Raw genomic sequence first — 18,605 nt, 5'->3', positions numbered from 1 at the left:
ATTTGGAGTCAAGAAGACCTAAGTTTGAATCCTGACTCAGAAAATTGCTGTGTTACCCTTGACAAATAACTCTGTCTGCCTCAGTATCCTCATTTTTTTAAATGGGATAACATCTATCAGAGTCACAAGGATCAAATGAAATAGCATGTGTAAAGTGCTTCTCAAATCTTGAATTTCCATATCAATGCTATTATTATCCCAAATGTGATAGAGTAATCTTGTCCAATTACTAACGAGTTGACAGAAATATTGGAGAGACAATAGTATGAATCTTCACATTCTAAATAATAATCAAATTAATGACAACAAAGAAAGGGATACTTCTGAAGGTAATAGGCACATATGCTCCAACATTTACTACACAGGAAGAGGATGTAGAAAAATTATGGGAAGAAATCAGCAAGAATCTCCAGATTTAATCAACTTATACTGTAATTCCCAGTGACTTCAATTCAAAGATGGACATTTTGGAAGAAAGCAAAAAACATAATGGAAAATTTGGTTATAAAATATTCAATTAGGCCAAAGGTTTCAGACAGAAGTAGCAGCTCTATGTGTTGATTCTTTTTTTCAAGAAGAGAACTGAGAAGTTGTGGACATAGCATCACATAAATCACAATCGATAATAGGCAAGAAAAGTGTGATGACCAACATGACAAGCAGTTCTGAATCAGCTATCTTTTTAAAGTCAAGCTAAGAAATTGTTGAAGTAAAGATCAAAATTAATTTGAAATTTGAGAAAAATAAAAATGAACATAAGATACGAAAAATGCCACAGATGAAGCTTCATTAAAGAGATCATTAGAGAAATGCTTGAGTGAAGATGGATGAGGGCCAGCTCTGTATTGAGAGCAATGGAAAATCAGTGGTCAAGACGTATTATTAGTACCCATAAGATGTTAATAGATAAAAGGGAAAACTCCCTGTATATAGAGTGAACTCATTATAAAGGTTAATGGATGATATAAAGAAGAATCATAGAGGGGACAAGAAGTTGTGGATGAATTGCCTGTAATATTGGAAAAAAAAAACTATTCCCATCAAAATGTATCCTGATATCATAATGATCACAGTATCCTTTCTGGTCAATAGCATATACACAGTATGTTATACATATTTACAGAATTAATGAGTCTACTAAATCATCTCAAATGAACCAGAGAATGAATTATTCTTTCTTAGTAAGAGATAACTATTGAAGTTAAAATCTATATCTACTAAATTTTATTTCATAGATTAGTTTAGATTTTTAGACAAATGTGAGTGCATTTTTTTGAAACAGGCATACAAGTTAGAACCTGGCTTTCTCAATTTAATAAATGAAAAGGTGTTAGAATGTGATAGAATCTGGAAAGAATTACATAGAACTGTTTGATGGTGATTGGGACAAATTAAATTTACTATAATAGAGGTTATTTGGTTTTCCCTATACTTTATTGTGTAGTATGAGGTGCTGACTGAAACTTAATTATTGCTGTACTTCCATCCAGTTTTCCATGCAATTTTTGTAAATGGTGAGATATTTTTTTCCAGTAACTGGGGTCTTTGGGCTTCTGAAATAGTGTGCTGCTGTTTATTTCCTTTTGGATGATGTATGCCTAATCTATTCCACTGATAGACCTCTATTTTTTTCATTTGATTACTATATTAAAGTATAGCTTGATACCTGATACTGATAAACCCCCTCCTCATCAACTTTTTTTTCTCATTAGTAGTTTTGAGATTCTTGATCACATTTAGGGTGAATTCTGTTATTTTTTCCAGGTGTTTAAAATACTTTTTCTGTCTTTGATTTGCATAGCACTGAATAACTACATTCATTTAAGAGCATTGTCATTTTATTATATTATAACCTCAATGAAATTAGATATTCTTCTAACCCAGTTTCTCAAACTTTTCAAACTCAGTAACAGTCTGGAAGGTACCTCAATAATAAGATTCCACATGTCCTTACATTTCCCAACAAAAAAAAAAAATATCTGCAATTTTTAAAAGTATTGGTGTTTACTGTCCAAAATAGTTTAGTTTTAGTTTCCTGAATAATATTGAGTATCCTAAGTTTAGGGAGAAAGAGAGAAGTAGAGTACATTCAACCCATGTAGTATGTTATCTGTTATTTTAAAAAGAAACCAACCATGGAAGAAGTCCACTATATTAGAATATGATGGAAATACATAGAAAATTTGCGTAGAAGATGGTGTGGATGGAAAATAATGTGCACTGCTATAGTGAGTACTCATGTTAATGAGAGTAAAGATTTTTAAAGGAATGGATATATTAAATCCCAGGGATGATAACTGTTCTAAGTTCAAAGCCTAGGACTACTCCTTCATGTTGGAGTATTTAATAAATGTTTAACAAAGACAACTGAATTTGTGGTAGATGTGGAGGTGTGAAAAGATTTAATAGATAAAGAGGACTGCAAGGTATGTATAATGGCATCAGTAAACCAGTAATATACCTTATGTTTATATGACACTCTACAATATACTTTTCTCTGAAAATCTCTGTGAAATATTTTATGTATTAAGCTGGTCACATAGGTGAGGAAACTGAAGCCTTGACATATCAAGTGACTTATCCAAGGTCATGTACCTCAAATGTGCCAGAATCTGGATTCAGGCAGAGGTCTTCTAATATCTAGTCAAGAGATCTATTTTCCAAACTAAATCGCACCTCAAAAGGCAAGAAAGTACAAGGATGTTAGAGGACAATGAAAAAGCTACCCTTACTGGATAGAGAGTTTCTTTAGACAAGTATTTGCTAAAACAACAACAACAATCTGCAAAGGTTAGTAGTGAGAAGTCAACAGTTCATGAAGTACTTGATTGCCAGAGTAAGAAATTTTGTCTTTCAGCAATGGGGAATTATTAAAGCTTTTGAGCAGGGGTATGGGACAATCAAAGGTATTTCTTAGAAAATTTTACCTGTTTCTATTTTGTAGGATAGATTGGAGAAGGGAAAGACTGGAGGTAGAAAGCTTAACAAAGTATTTTCCTTATGATTAGCTTTTTTAGAATGCTAAAACCAATGTAATAAAGTGATAGCCAATATAGTGGTAGTAAAATTTAAAGGTAGAGACAAATGTGAGAGACATTGAGAAAAAACAATTGTCCAGGTTTTGATAACTGATTAGTTATGGGCAACAAAGGATTAGGAGTTGAGAATGACTGGGAATTTCAGCCTGGGCTACTGGAGAGAAATAGAGAAGTCAGGAAGAAGAAATATTATAGGGAAACAGGAATTTGGGGGTGACTTTTGGTCAGGTACCAGCTGGTTTATCGTTGCTACAACTATGTCCCTTAGGTCACATTGGCAAAGATTTGAAATCCTTCCAAATCTGAAGATCATTTACAAATGTGACTCCTATGGTAGCTCATTAAAAATGCCCAGGTATTTTGAGGAGTTAAAGGCAGCAGCTGCTATGTGGGGAAATGAAATCAAACAACCAAGAGCAGACTAGACAAAAAATGCCTTTGTGAACATGCTGAAACATAACTTCAAATGATAAAGCAGAGTTGGAGACTCCTGGAGAATCACAATAGGAGGTGGACCAAGCAGATGTGCTGCAGTCAGAGATGAGGCTGCCTTTTTTTGCTTGTTATTTTAGCAAAGATTCTGGGCAGAGGTGAAAATCCATACTTTTATAAGATGATTGGTTCTGCAGAGAATGGCAATAGCCTCAAATAAAGACCTTTTCTTATACCTGAATGATGATGATGATGATGTAATAGTATTTTTCATTTATTCAGTATGATATAGAATGAAGTATGAATTTTCAAGTAACTGAAGCTTCCTTCATTGATCTGTCAATTCTTAAAAAACAATAATTGTTAAGAAAATTTTGTTCAAATGAATTAATAGTTGCTCTGTTTTCTTAAACAGAAGATCCTGTTCATAATTTAAGCATTTTATTCATTCACTCAGCTACCAATTATTAAGTTTTTATTACATGCAGAATACAGTGGCAAGGGCAGAGATGGAAAAATGATTGACACTATGTTTGCCCTTATGGAATATACAATTTATCAAGGGACTAAGATACCTACTTTAGTACTCAGTAAAAACACATAAAATATAATGCTGTTTAAAATATGTTAAGAAAAAGGGGAGCCAAGATGGCAGAGAAGAAAGATACACATATGCTAGCTCCTAATCCAAAGCCCATAAAATACCTGTAAAGAAGAACTCCCAACAAATTCTAGAGCAGCAGAAGCCATAGAACAATGGAGTGGAGAGATTTCTATTCCAGAGAGACCTGAAAAACTGACACGAAAGGTCCATTGTCGCACACCAGACCCGGAGCAGAGCCCATCCCTGTCTTGGCCACTTGGCACCTAGAGGAGCAGATCCGAGCAGGCTCCAGGAACAGAATCTCTAGCAGTCATGCAGTTCCCTCCACCCACAGGCACCAAAGGTCAGTGAGAGGCTCTTTTCAGCTTGTGGAGAGGGAAGCAGGGTATCCCCATAACTCAGGCTCCCTCAGGAGGCAGCAGCTGAGGCAGCAGCTGACAGGTGCTCCCAAAGCAGGCAGGAGCTGGGATCCATTGTTGAAGGTCTCAGCATAAACCCTGGAGGGAAATGAGCCTGAGTGGAGGCCCTGCCCCCACCCGAGCACCTGAATTTAATCTTACTCTGAATAGCAGCCCCGCCCCACTGAAAGCCCTGAGGCTGGGAAGCAATATTTGAATCTCAGCCTCCAAGCACTGGCTGGGCAGATATGGAGGCTAGGTAGGTGTGGAGAGGAAACTCAGAAGTCAAGTAACTGGCTGGGAAAATGCCCAGAAAAGGGAAAAAAAATAAGACCATAGAAGGCTACTTTCTTGGTGAATAGATACCTCCTCCCATCCTTTCAGATGAGGAAGAACAATGCTTACCATCAGGGAAAGACATAGAAGTCAAGGATTCTGTATCCCAAACATGCAAAATAAACATTCAATGGGCTTAGGCCATGGAAGAGCTCCAAAAGGATTTTGAAAATCAAGTTAGAGAGATGGAGGAAAAACTGGGAAGAGAAATGACAGAGATGCAAGAAAAGCATGTCAACACCTTGCTAAAGGAGACCTAAAAAAATGCTGAAGAAAATAACACCTTAACAAATAGGCTAACTCAATTGGCAAAAGAGGTTCAAAAAGCCAATGAGGAGAAGAAGGCTTTAAAAAGCAGAATTAGCCAAATGGAAAAGGAGGTTCAAAAGCTCACTGAAGAAAATAGTTCTTTAAAAATTAGAATGGAACAGATGGAAGCTAATGACTTTATGAGAAACCAAGAAATCACAAAACAAAACTAAAAGAATGAAAAAATGGAAGATAATGTGAAATATCTCACTGGAAAAACAACTGACCTGGAAAATAGATCCAGGAGAGACATTTTAAAAATTATGGGACTACCTGAAAGCCATGATCAAAAAAAGAGCCTAGACATCATCTTTCATGAAATTATCATGGAAAACTGCCCTGATATTTTAGAACCAGAGGGCAAAATAAGTATTCAAGGAATCCACCAATCATCTCCTGAAAGAGATCCAAAAAGAGAAACTCCTAGGAACATTGTGGCCAAATTCCAGAGTTCCCTGGTAAAGGAGACAATATTGCAAGCAGCTAGAAAGAAATAATTCAAGTATTGTGGAAATACAATCAGGATAACACAAGATCTAGCAGCTTCTACATTCAGGAATTGAAGGGCTTGGAATATGATATTCCAAAAGTCAAAGGAACTAGGACTAAAACCAAGAATCACCTACCCAGCAAAACTGAGTATAATACTTCAGGGGAAAAAATGGTCTTTCGATGAAATTGAGGACTTTCAAGCATTCTTGATGAAAAGACCAGAGTTGAAAAGAAAATTTGACCTTCAAACACAATAATAAAGAGAAGCATAAGAAGGTAAACAGCAAAGAGAAGTCATAAGGGACTTACTAAAGTTGAACTGCTTACATTCCTACATGGAAAGACAATATTTGTAACTCTTGAAACTTTTCTGTATCTGGGTAGTTGGTGGGATTACACTTACACACACACACACACACACACACACACACAGCACAGAGTGAATTGAATAGGATGGGATCATATCTTAAAAAAAGTGAAATTCATTGGTGAGCGAGAAATATGTTGGGAGGAGAAAGGGAGAAATGGAATAGGGCAAATTATCTCTCATAAAAGAGGCAAGCAAAAGACTTTTTAGTGGAGGGAAAAAGAGGGGAGGTGAGAGAAAAACATGAAGCTTACTCTCATCACATTCGACTAAAGGAAGGAATAAAATGCACACTCATTTTGGTATGAAAACCTATCTTACAATACAGGAAAGTGGGGGAGAAGGAGATAAGCAGGGTGGGGGGGATGATGGAAGGGAGGGCAGTGGGAGGAGGGAGCAATTTGAAGTCAACATTTTTGGGGAGGGACAGGATCAAAAGAGAGAATAGAAGCAATGGGGGGCAGGATAGGATGGAGGGAAATATAGTTAGTGTTACACACCATGACTATTATGGGAGTCATTTGCAAAACTACACAGATATGGCCTATATTGAATTGCTTGCCTTCCCAAAGGGAGGGGTGGGGAGGGAGGAATGAAGAGAAGTTGGAACTCAAAGTATTAGGAACAACTGTCGAGTACTGTTCTTGCTACTAGGAAATAAGAAATACAGGTAATGGGGTATAGAAAGTTATCTGGTCCTACAGGACAAAAGAGAAGATGGGGACAAGAGAAGGGACGGATGATAGAAGAGAGGGCATATTGGTGATACGGGCAATTAGAATGCTCGGTGTTTTGGGGTGGGGGGAGGGGAGAAATCGGGAGAAAATTTGGAACCAAAAATTTTGTGAAAATGAATGGTAGAAGTTAAATAATTAAATTTAAAAAGAAAAAAATGTTAAGAAAAAAATGAGGCAGAGTATTAGACAATGCTTAAGGAAAGAAAATCTCTAAAGGATAATATCAGAGAAGGTCTTATAGCATTTGATGATATGTTTCTGGATGATTCAGGGTCTTCATTACAAGCCTTCGTTATTGTACTGTGTGGTAAAAAAATTCTTTTTTGAATGATCTATGTTCTTCACTGAATATAGCCTCTTAGTAAATTGAGGACTGCTATAAAATTTATAGCAAAATTATCACCTCAAGAAGTTTCTTGCTGTAGTCAAAGAAACTATTAAGTACAGCATTGTTCTTCATATGGAAAGATGATTTTACTAGCTCACTATCTGTACTAGTTTTATCTTGAGGAGTGGTGTGTATGCTTAGCCATCCATAGGCTTTATCAGTCCCCTGTTGATTAAGAGTATGTATCAGGTGGGGCACCTGTGGTTTTCTAGATCTTGGGTGGGACCTTTTGACTAAGTACAAGTTTTACACACCAAACTCTTTTCTTAAGGAGATTTGTTCAGTGAAGTTTGGATTCAGTCAAAGGGCCCTGTTTTTGGACCTAGAGGGCCACATGTGGCCTTGAGGGGATAGATACCCTATTCCTGGTATATATTATGAAATTAGATTAGCATAGGGCCATAGTCTGATGCTCAGAACATAACATTCTCCACCTTCCCAGTCCCCCTTGTTTCAAAACATATGCTAAGTTAAGCGACTATCCTATCACAGAAAATGAAAATTTGGAATTTAAAAATTGTGAATAAAACTATTTTTGGATAAAATCTATGGTTTCATCTGTAAAGGGACTGCTAATAAGGAAATCCTCTTCACGTGAATAGATTGACGATTTCCCTGACATTGATACTTTTGGAGTTGCCTGAGGAACTTAGAGGTGAAGTGAATTGCAGAGTCACACAGCTAGTATATGAACCAAAGGCAGGATTTAAGCCCAAGGTTTCTTGACTTGACACTGACTTTGTATGTACTATTACACACTGAATCTTTCTGAACTATGGCACAATCAATGAACTATAATGGAATAGGGGAGCTGTGATATTACAGATTTAGGAAACTCTCAGTTGAGGAAATTCTTTCTGCCACTGCAATAGTTATCCTTATATTTTTTCTAAATTTGTGGTCATAGAAAATTACCTAGAATACTAAGCCTCAATGTCACACAAACAGTATGCGCTAGAAGGAAAGTTTTAAAAAAATCTTTTAAATTATAAAAATTACCAAAGTTTTTACTATATCAGAATATAATTTTTTTTTCCTCCATCAACTGACTGGTGCCCATCATAGATCCTAAAATTAGTAGATTTTTCTTGATCATTTCAACCCATTAAGCCAAGGGTAGTGAATCTGTGGTCTGGAGGTCACATGTGGCTTCATAGGTCCTTAAGTGTAGCGCTTTTATTGAATCCAAACTTCACAGATCCCCTTAATAAAAGGATTGGTTCTGTAAAACTTGGACTCAGTCAAAAGGCCACACCCAAGGACCTAGAAGGTCACATGTATCCTCAAGGTCACATACTCCCCATCCCTGCACTAGCCCGACCTTTTGATTAAGTCATATGTTGCTGCTCAATTCAGATTTATTTTTAATATTATGCACTGCCACTAATTGCTTTAAAATTAGTTAGGCACTGAAAGTGTTAATGGTACTCATTAAGGCTCTAACATCAAAGAACTGTCAAAAGCATAAACAAGGGCACAATTTATCACTTTGCCAAGCTAACACTACTTTGATGTATTAACAGCCACTAATGAAGTCATATAAACAAATTAACTAGTGTATTATGAAGTATCCGTACTTACATAAACTGCTCATTTGCTGGCCTCACAGGAAAGTCATGAAGATAAACTTAGATAACAGATGGAAAAGTGATTTGCAAGGGAAAGTGTAATCTAAATGTAAAGTGGTATTATTTGTGAGGAGAGGCTGAGAAGCTTTTCCATTTAAGCCGGAATAAAATGTAATATACTCGCATATGGAGGGCAAAGAATTCAAATTACTGCTCTTTGCTTACTAGCTATATGAGCTTGACCAAGGTTCTTTGAAATTTATCCAGACTAATTTTAATATTTATAAAACAGGGTTATTACATTACTTAAATCTCAAAATTCTCTTCTAGCTCTAATACTGTTTGCCTAATTTATGTTTGATTTATTTTCTTAACTGGGATTTTTTTTTTAAATCCAAAGAGTTGACAAAGAAAGAATCCCCTTCCTCTGATCAATATCCAATTAATATTAAAAATTAAATGTAAATAAATATGGCAAATGTCTACTTCATTGGTTCTGTGACTCTTTGAAGTCAGGGAGAATTGAGAATGAGAAGGAAGTACAGTATAACTTGTTCTCTTTTTCCTCAGTGGTTTAGTAACTGTCAGCTCCTGTTTTGTCCTATAAGTCAGAAATATACTAATGTTTTCTTGACTACAAATGAGAAGCTGTTTACTAGTTCCTTCAGTTGCCAGGAAACTAAATGCAGTGGAATGAGCTCATATTGACAATACCTTTTCAAACTATTTCCTTTCAAGGAAAATACAACATATTAAACTCATAAATATAGGAAACGACATTAACTTTATCCACATGATAAAAAGCCCTTCCTCTCCTAGAGTGCTACATGGATGCCACATCATGAAATAATGGTGACCATGAATTTTTGAGAAGTTATACGAACTGTGGGAGTTTCTGCTAACCTGTAATTAAGGCTTTGAGTAAAGACAATATGTCCGTCATCAGAGAACCAACCAAGCTAAGATTAACGAGACTCTTTACACAATGATTAGACACTAGGAAATGATTTTATTTGGCTTGAGAAACTAATCAAAAGAGTCTATGAAGTCATTTTGAGATTTCGATTGGCATGGGTGGAGGGAATCAAATCATTTGAACATCACTGAAGTATTTATTTAATGATGGCGCCTTGCAGTAGCAATGATGGGTATACACACAAACAAAAAAAACAAAGCAAAAATCTCCTTCCTGCCACATAGTTAATTTCAGGTTTATGATACATCTGAATACTCAGTGATTACAATGTGATAGTGGGCAACAATACAAACTGGAAAACAGTTGAGAATTAAGAAATGACAAGGCAAATGCTTATATGCTGCTCCAAAGCTTTGTGCCTATAAATCATGAATACTTTCTGTAGGAAGATGATGAGAAGGCAGGTAGCATAGCAAGTATCAACAGCATCACACTCACTCACTCACACTCACACACACACACACACACACACGTTACTGAATAGTACTTTAATGTGTCTCACAATGCATTCCGCCATTTCTGCAACACGCAAGGAGCAATATTTTTAAAGTATGTTTAAATTTGTAGCAATCATTTACTCCTTTCATAGTTAACCAAAGCAGAAACTGAAATTGTCATAAAAGCTTACCAGAGCCAACTGTTTGCCATTTCTCCTATGCATTATTCTGTTTACAGAATTCTTAAGAACATCACAGCATGACATTTTCCAGGGTCGGCCAGAAGGAGAATCTTTTGGAAACCAGGGAACGTTAAACATGCCTAATTGCATATTTTGGAAGCATGTCAGAATTTTATGAATATATATTTTCTCTACTTTCCTGGAGCTCTCTGCCCACATTTGTTTGCTGTTTCATTAAAAGCGAGAGCATATAGGCTTAAGATCTTTATTTGAGTTTTCTTTCTGTAATTTCTCTCCAGGATAACACTTTAAACAAATGGGATGTAAAGTTCTTCCTAGCGCTAATGCCTCTTACTCAGTCTGTTAGGATTAGTCCTACAGGGTTCTCCAACCTCTAGGCATTCTCTGTATTTTCTTCAAAAGCTAGATGAGAGATCAAAGATCCATTCACACCATGCTAGATGCGACTTGAAGAATTGTTTAAAATAGGAACTGGTAACAATCTTTTTCAATTTTAATATTTTATACACACTCCAAATATTTATATCCTTTATGGGTTTTTTTTTTTTCATGAGTTTCATGTAATCTGGCAGATGTGAGATGGAAGAGTATGAGCTAAGATGAATCTGACCTCTCCCAACAGGCCCCTCCATACAATTTGAAATTAATGACTCAAATGAAATTTTGGAGCAGTGTAGCCAACAACAGGTCAGAGGGATAAATTTTTCCAGACAAAGATAACTTAAGTAGTTCACAGAAGACATCTGTAACAACTGGGTGGATTCAGGCCCAGAGTGTGGCAAGAGCACCTGCAGCAGTAACAGCATCAGCTTCAGTACTTCTTAGCCCAGTGACAGTAAGGGGGTTGGACAACTGATAAGAGATTACATGGCACCCTTTGCTGGCATGGGGGACAACTGGGGCTGATTGGCAACTCTATTTCCTATAAGCAATTCTGGGTCCCAGTTCCAGGATAGATCGGATTGCCTGTCATCAATCACAAGGGAGCAGTGCCCCTAGTCAGTTTCAGAGCCAAGAGAAGCATCAGTAATGCAGGGGAGCAGGGATGCTTTCTGGATAAAGACCTGGAGAGTGGTGAATACCCCTCTCACAGTATAGCACCACCCTGGAAACATCAAAAAATTGCAGACCTTTAGAGCTAGCTCTTTAAATAACAACATGAAACAGCCCTGAACCATGGGAAGGTGTCTCTCCAGTCCCAAGTGAGCAGAGTCTAACTTTAACATAAATGACAAAATAAAGAAATAGGCTTGGAAAACGAGCAAACAATAACAAAAAGACCTTGATTAGAGAAAGCTACTAGAGTGGCAGGGAAGACCAAGACACAAACTTAGAAGAAGGCAACAATGTAAGAACAACTACAAAGTATGCTTCAAAGAAAATTACCAAAAGGATCCAATACCAGCAGAATTACTAAAATAGTGAAAGAAAGAGATAAGCACATAGAGGAAAAAATGGGAAAAGAAATGAGTGATGCAGGGAAAAAATATGAAAAGAGAACTACCAGCTTGGTAAAAGAGACACAAAAAATACTTAAGATAAAAAACTTCTTAAAACAAGATAGATCAAATGAAAAAGGAGGAAGAAAATCTCACTAAAGAAAATAGTTTGTTAAAAATTGGAACTGCATAAGTGTAAGCTAATTGAGACTTCAAGAAACAATAAAATAAGGTGAAAAAATAGAAGAAAATATGTTTTTCTTTGGAAAAACAGCTGTCTTGGATAATAGATCAAGGAGAGATAATTTAAGAATTATCGGACTACCTGAAAGTCCTGATCAAAAAAGGAGCCTTTACATAATACTTCCATATATCAAAGAAAACTACTCCATTACCTTAAATAAAGATAATAAAACAGAAATTGAAATAATTCACTGTTCACTCTCTGAAAGAGGTATCCTAAAATGATAACTCATTTACAAATTCCGGAGTTACGAGGTCAAGAATAAAATACTGCAAGCAACCAGAAAGAAATAATTCAAATATCACAGAGCCAGGGTCAGGATCGAGCAAGATTTGGCAGTTTCCACATTAAAGGAGCAGAGGGCTTAGAAGGTGATATTCCAGAGGTCAAAGGAGCTAGGATTAAAACGAAGAACAATCTACTCCACAAAACTGAATGTAATCCTCCAGGGGAAAAATAATATTTAATGAAATAGAGGACTTCTAAGCATTCCTGATGAAAAGTCCTTAGCTTAATAGAAAATTTGACATTCAAACAAAAGATTCTAGAGAATCACAAAAGACAAACCTGAAATCATAATCCTAAAGGAATTCCTGGACTTAAACTGTTTACATTGGTATATGAGAAGATGGTAATATAACTCGTAAGAGCTTTATCATTATTTGGACAGCGAGAAGTATGCATAGAAAGAAGGCAGAGATTCAGTAGATTATGTTGGGATGATTTTCAAAAAAGAATATAGGAGTGAAAAAATATATCTGGAGAAAAGTGAAAGGAGAGGTAGAATGAGGCAAGCTTTTAAACATAAAGGAGGTAATAAGGAAGAACTTTTTTTAGTGGAGAGGAAATTGGAGGGTGAGCAATGCTTGAACTTCACTTTTATTGGAATGGTTCAAAGAGGGAAAAGCATATATCTATATCTCTCTATCTACTTGGTTGGGTATAGAAATCTATCTTATCCAATAGGGAGACAGAGGAGAAGGGGGGATAAGGAGGAGGGCACATTAAGAATATAATGGTCACAAGCAAAACAGACTTTTGACAAGGGATAGGATTAAAAAAGAGAGAGAAAAGGATAAACAGAGGAAAATGGACTGGAGGGAAATTCAGTTAGTGATCATAACTGTGAATGTAAATGGGATGAATTAACCCATAGAATGGAAACAGATAGCAGAATGGACTGGAAACCATAATCCAGTAATATGCTGTGTACAAGAGACACACCTGGGACACAGAGACACACATAGAGTTGCAATGAAGGACTGGAGCTCTATTCAAACACTGCTATGCTTCAACTGAAGTAAAGAGGGTAGGAGTGGCAATCATGATCTTAGACAAAGCAACAGCAAAATTAGACCTAATTGAAAAAGATAATTAGGGAAACTTCACTCTTCTAAAAAAAAATACCTTAAACAAAGAAATATATTTTGCAGGATTTTTTCTCTGAAGTCCTCATTTCCCAAATAAATAGGGAACTAAGTACAACATATTCTTTTTAAAAGAGTCATTCACCAATTGATAAACGGTTGAAGTGCATGAACATGCAGTTTTCAGAATAAGAAATTAAAGCTATCTACAATCATATTAAAAAAAGCTCTAACTCTACTATTTACTCAAGAAAAAGAAATTAAAACAACTCTGAGGTACCATCTAACAACCATCAGAAATAACAAATGCTGGAGGGTATGAAGGAAAATATGTACATTAATGAACTGTTGGTAGAATAGTTAACTGATCCAACCATTCTGGAGAAGTCTTTAACTATGTGAAAAGCACTAAAAAGGTGCATATGCTCTGATCCACCAATACTATTACTAGGTCCATAATCCAAAAATATCAAAAAAAAATGAAAAATGTACAAAATTGTAAATATGTACAAAAGCTCCTTTTGTGGTATAAAAAATTGGAATTTAAGGGGATAATCATCAATTAAGGAACAGATGAGCAAGTTATGGCATATGACTGTGATAGACTACTACTGTGCTATAAGAAATGATGAGGGGAATTACTTTCAGAAACAAAACAACAACAACAAAGCAAAACAAAATGTGGCATTATGCATAGTAACTGTAACGATGATCAACTGTGAAGGACTTGGCTACTCTGATCAATACCATGATCTAAGACAATTCTAAAGGACTGTAATGGAAAAATACTATCCACCTTCAGAGATAACTGATGAACTCTGCATGAAAACTGAAATATAATTTTCTCACTTTTTTGCAAAATGGTTAATATGGAAATGTGTTTTGCATGATTTCACATATATAACTAATATGTTTTCTGCATTCTTAGTGGGTGGGATTGGGGTAAGATGGAGGGAGAGAATTTAGAACTCTAAACTTAAAAAGAATGTTTAAAAGTAAATAATAAGTATAATTATAATGTTTCCTTTTGTGGTTACATAGATATGATGAATTCTGGCTTTGTTTATGTTGAGATACATACAACAGATCATTCCCAAACTCTTCACAATTTGACTTTACCTGCTTTAAAAAGAAACCAATGAGTGGAGAACATCAAGAGTGTTTTATTCAATGTACAGTGTATTGCTTTTCTTCCTTTATAACTTGATAAACAGCTACATCCAACGCACCCTGGTGATGTTAATTTATTTGGTATTTTAAAGGTGGTTTGCATTAATGATGTTATTTTTGTGTATTGATTATACATGACTTGCCTGCTTTGCAATAAGGTTTATAGTCCTTTGTGTATTACATTGGATATTACTACCTCACCATGATTTGGACATTAACACTATATTAGCTTCCATCTAAATAAAACTGTAATATTATATCAAAGAACATTTATATTTAAGAATATTCTTCATGACATCTTATATTCCTGAAAACTACTGCACTGGTAGCTGTCCCTGGATGTAAAGCCAGACAGATGGTAAAGCAGGGAACCTGCCAATCAGGCAGCAGAACAATGCCAGCAAAAAATGAAGAAATTCTCCAAAGACATTGCATCAGTACAAGGACAGTATTTATTAAATATGAAGAATCACACAATGATAAAATTGTTGAACAAAGAATAATCTACCATGCATGGCAACCAAATGGATTAATCTGCTGTAAAACATTGTTCTAATTAACATAATTTGTAGCATGAGACAAATATTATTTGTGTGAAAGAATAGAATATTGAATGAATGCTCTGCTTTGTATCTGTATGTCCAAAAATATTTTTTGCCATCATACTAAGTATAGAAAACCTTGACATTTTAAATTAAAAATATATTTTAAGGTTAATACTTCATACAAGATAATATATTACAGTGACAAATAAAACAAAAAACAATCCTCAAGGGAAAATGCAGACTGTTAGTATGTCAAACTGAAATGTGCTAGATACTTTAAAATGATATATGCATACGTCTGTGATTTTAAAATGTCAAATTAGGATTCAGTCACGGCATTTCTCCAGTCTACATGATTGACACATTTCAGAGTACACACACACACACACACACACACACACACATATATATGTATATATATATGTATATATGTATATATATATAGAGAGAGAGAGAGAGAGAGAGAGAGAGAGCGCAAACAAACATATTTCTTTGGAAAAGTCCTATCCCAACATCTCAGGATGGTATGAGGAAGAATCCAGATTCTCAAAGACTAAGCTGGTGGAGCTCAGACTCTGGGAGGTTATACCAAGCCACACAGGACTCGCATATGAGCCTACCTATATGCTGGATATCTGTCACCTGAGGACCAGTCTCATCACTTTCACAGAGACTCATAATTAGAATGGTGACCACTACATGATTGTTTTTCTTAGTGTAGGGAATTCCATATACCTCTCCCAATGCATATTGGCATCTTTTCTCCAACTTATATTCTGAGAAATAGATATCTGTGGCTTAAAAGGTTAAGTGACCTAACCTGGGTAATATAGACAATATTCATGTTTCAGAAGCAGCACCTGAATCAGTGTTTTCCTAACTCCATTCCAATTTCCTATCCCCTATAATATTCTGTCTTAATGATACAACTTGTATGGAGAAAAAGAAATAGCCCTCAAATGAAAGTGACTAATTTCTAGGTTTAATTTTCCCTTTGGTTTTAGATTGATATTGAGTTCTCACTAACCTTCCAAATTGTTTGTTTTTTTTTTCTATTCAGACTTTGTCTTTAAAATAAACAAAAAAAGAGAACAATAATACAGTCCCTAGAGTCCAGTAAAAGTTAACGAGATAGATTATTGCCCTGATTTCATACTTGAATAGTAGCTAATGTTTAGATAGACTGTAAATGATGTAAAGCTCTTTACATGTATAAACTCATTTTATCCTCATAATAACTCTAGAGGTAGAGAGGGCAGATGGTATCATCTTATAAATGACATTTTATAAATACCATTTTATAAATGAGGGAGCTAAGGCAGAGAGAAATGAGTTAACTTGCCAGGATCGTACAGGTACTAAAAGTCTACTGCAGGATTAGAATTCAAGCCTTCCTGTTTCCAAGCCTAGCACGCTATTCACCAAGCTACGGAGCTGCCTAGGAGCAGGGTGTAAATAATGGAGAAAAACTATATAGACCTATCTGACTTAATATCCTAGAATTCTCTCTTCAATTAAAATGTAATTTTTTATCACTGTCAACTAATTATAACTTGTGAAAAACAAGACATTCAATAGTCTTCTGTTTGCGGTCTGTGATGTCTTTAGAACTTCAGGAAAAGAATCAGAACAGAAAGATAAAGGATGCTCTGTATCTCTCCTTCTACTTTTCCCTCCTTTGCCTTTAAATGATACTACTGAACCAAAGAAAAGGTCAGCAGAATCATTGGGAAGGACCTTCCCTACTTTTAATATGATACCAATAAGAGATACGAACTAATAAAAACTGGTTCTCTTTACCCCCAGAGGGCAGAATATGTTTTAATGTTTGGAAGATTCAGAGAGATAGATGTTAGATAATTATAAGGAAACTATTCCTTACAGGTAGAACTATTCAAAAATAAAAAAGAAAAGCATGGGTTCCCAAAGAATGGGAATAGTGAGCTCCTTTTCACTGGTTGTGTTTTCTCAGAAACTAGATAACCATTTATACGAATATGGATAGGCTTCATTCTCATTAGGCGATGGATTTAAAGTTCTTTGATGAACAAGTTGTTAATCTGAAATGGAAACAAAAGACAGACTTCATAGACCATCTTATGAGGGCAGGGCTCGAGGTGTCAGGAATCAAGCCAGTCCACCGGCAGGTGAATTCTCAGGGTAAATAACACTGAATTAAATCATCATCCTAACTATTCTTACACAAAAGAAATCAGGTTAAAATGAAAAACAAGGGCAACCTAGAATAGGAAAAGTAGCCATAAAAGGGCATGTAGTCAAGAGGAGAGAGGGGTAGGGAGAATAGGAAGAGAAAGAAAGTAATTTTGCTCTTCATGGGCTTGTTTCACAGAGAAAGGGATAATATTGGATTTCATCTTTGTATGCCTAGTATTCAGGAATAGTGATCTGAACGCTAATAGAATGTAAGTTTCTTGAGGGCAGAGAATATTTCACTTGTTTTCTTTGTAGTACCTAATATCTGGTAGGCACTTAATGAATGTTTGTTTCATTGATTGTACATTGTAGTTCTTTCCTGTGGTACACTTTTGGGAAAACCAAAAACAAAACACAAACAAAAAAATGAATGTTGATACATTGAACCTACGATAAATAAGAGCATTAGCATCCTATAATCACCAAAAACTAATCTTTTGCTAAAAATTGCTGAAAATAAGCTTTTCTGCTTATGATTCTTTATAACAAAGTGCTAATTCTGATAATCTACTATATTCTGATAAATTCTGATAAAAAAATCTGATATTTTTTCCTAATATAGTAACCATGAAATAACTCATAAAATGCAGCACAAAAAATAAAACTGGTAACATGTGAAACCTATTTCCCCTGGTAATTCTCTAGAATTCTATAACATTTTGGTCACATTTATTCTAGATGAATAAAGAAGTAAATTAACAGATTACTAAATAAATAAATGACTGGAACCATTGATTTAAGATACTATTCACATCTCAAAACAAATGCAGTCTACAGTACCATAAACACTGCACAGTAAATAAAATTCTTAAAACTAGAACTTTTTTTAATCTGAGTCTTACCTCCCACTATTTCAGACGGTGGTGTCAGGGTGTTGTATTGCATAGTATACTGTTATCAACCTTTCTACTTTGGCAACCCTCTGAAAACCAAGAGATAGATTACTAGGACTTTGTAAGAGCAAGCAAAATGGGATTTTTGTCCTTTGGTTTTTAGAGTTCAGTTTCCCAGGTTGATTGAAAACATCTGAAGGCTCACTCCTTTTTTAAACCCTGATGGTTCACAGCTGTGCTGAGTCATGTAGGTTTTGTGCCTACTGGCTCTGAACCAATCAGGAGCCAAGTCTGTGTTATATATACTGGGAGGTTGGTATTTTGGTTTGGGGGTTTAATTATGAGAAAGATCTTTTGTTGCCCTGGAGGGGACTCTGAGTAGCTGTTTGTTAAGACACTCCCACTCCCCTGACTACTCAGAGGTTTGTTTTCTCCCATTTGGTGGAGCATGTAGGTGGTTATATTATTTCATTCAAACAGTAAAAACCCTTTCTGTTGAATTTTTGAG

The 18,605-nt window shown here is 35.5% G+C and overlaps 1 long non-coding RNA gene across 1 annotated transcript in view; it reads right to left on the bottom strand.

The window, feature by feature from the left end:
* The window catches only part of LOC140512902 (uncharacterized), a 64,067-nt gene extending 45,702 nt beyond the window's left edge, over positions 1 to 18,365 (bottom strand). The window contains exon 1 of the long non-coding RNA XR_011969966.1: positions 18,107 to 18,365. This is a non-coding gene — a long non-coding RNA (uncharacterized lncRNA). The remainder of the gene's footprint in view (positions 1 to 18,106) is intronic.
* Between the last annotated feature and the right edge of the window lie 240 nt (positions 18,366 to 18,605).

Source organism: Notamacropus eugenii, chromosome 6 (genome assembly GCF_028372415.1).
Source record: "Notamacropus eugenii isolate mMacEug1 chromosome 6, mMacEug1.pri_v2, whole genome shotgun sequence".
NCBI lineage: Eukaryota > Metazoa > Chordata > Mammalia > Diprotodontia > Macropodidae > Notamacropus > Notamacropus eugenii.
This window is presented reverse-complemented; position numbering and strand designations above follow the sequence as displayed.